At 43.5% G+C, this 517-nt stretch overlaps 1 protein-coding gene across 1 annotated transcript in view; it reads left to right on the top strand.

Moving 5' to 3' along the window:
- The first annotated feature begins 64 nt into the window (after positions 1–64).
- The window catches only part of LOC119592146, a 16,774-nt gene continuing 16,321 nt past the window's right edge, over positions 65–517 (top strand). The window contains exon 1 of the mRNA XM_037940967.1: positions 65–222. The gene's annotated coding sequence lies outside the window, so the exon portion shown is untranslated. The remainder of the gene's footprint in view (positions 223–517) is intronic.

The following is a 517-nucleotide window of genomic DNA, read 5'->3' as shown; positions in this document are numbered from 1 at the left end:
GCCCACCGTCGTGCTTTCGAATGTAATGATTGGCATCAATGAAGGCTTGCACACGTCGACCACGGCAAAACACCGTTTACAGCCCCCGTGTCTTTTTTCAATACTTTTCCTAACTGCGAACTTTCCCCTTCTTCCTCGTCGGCGTTTACCACAACGGCGTGTACCTGCTTCTGGAGACCTAGGCTGCAGCTCGGATCAGACGGGAAGGCGCATCACAGGAAGGTTAAGGCTAATTTTGCTCTTGTCTTTGATATCCAGGGTACAATTGCTGACGTTCTAGGAATTGGGCCATGTATCATCCCCCTTCGAGACGATTTTCGTGAAGTTTATTGCACGAAAGTACTCGTAAACTTGTCTAATCTGCACAAAAAGTGTGTAAAAAGTAAAGGATTTTTTAAATCTCTTGTGATAGGCCCTTAAATACGTAAAAGTAGTAATGATGATATTCCTCTGTATCGGTGAAACAGTATTCCATACTCGATAGGTATTAATCTTTAACTAGAACCTAATTTCTCGG

The sequence above is a fragment of the Penaeus monodon genome, chromosome 29, assembly GCF_015228065.2.
Source record: "Penaeus monodon isolate SGIC_2016 chromosome 29, NSTDA_Pmon_1, whole genome shotgun sequence".
NCBI lineage: Eukaryota > Metazoa > Arthropoda > Malacostraca > Decapoda > Penaeidae > Penaeus > Penaeus monodon.
The sequence above is the reverse complement of the archived record's forward strand: the minus strand, read 5'-3'. Positions and strand labels throughout refer to the sequence as shown.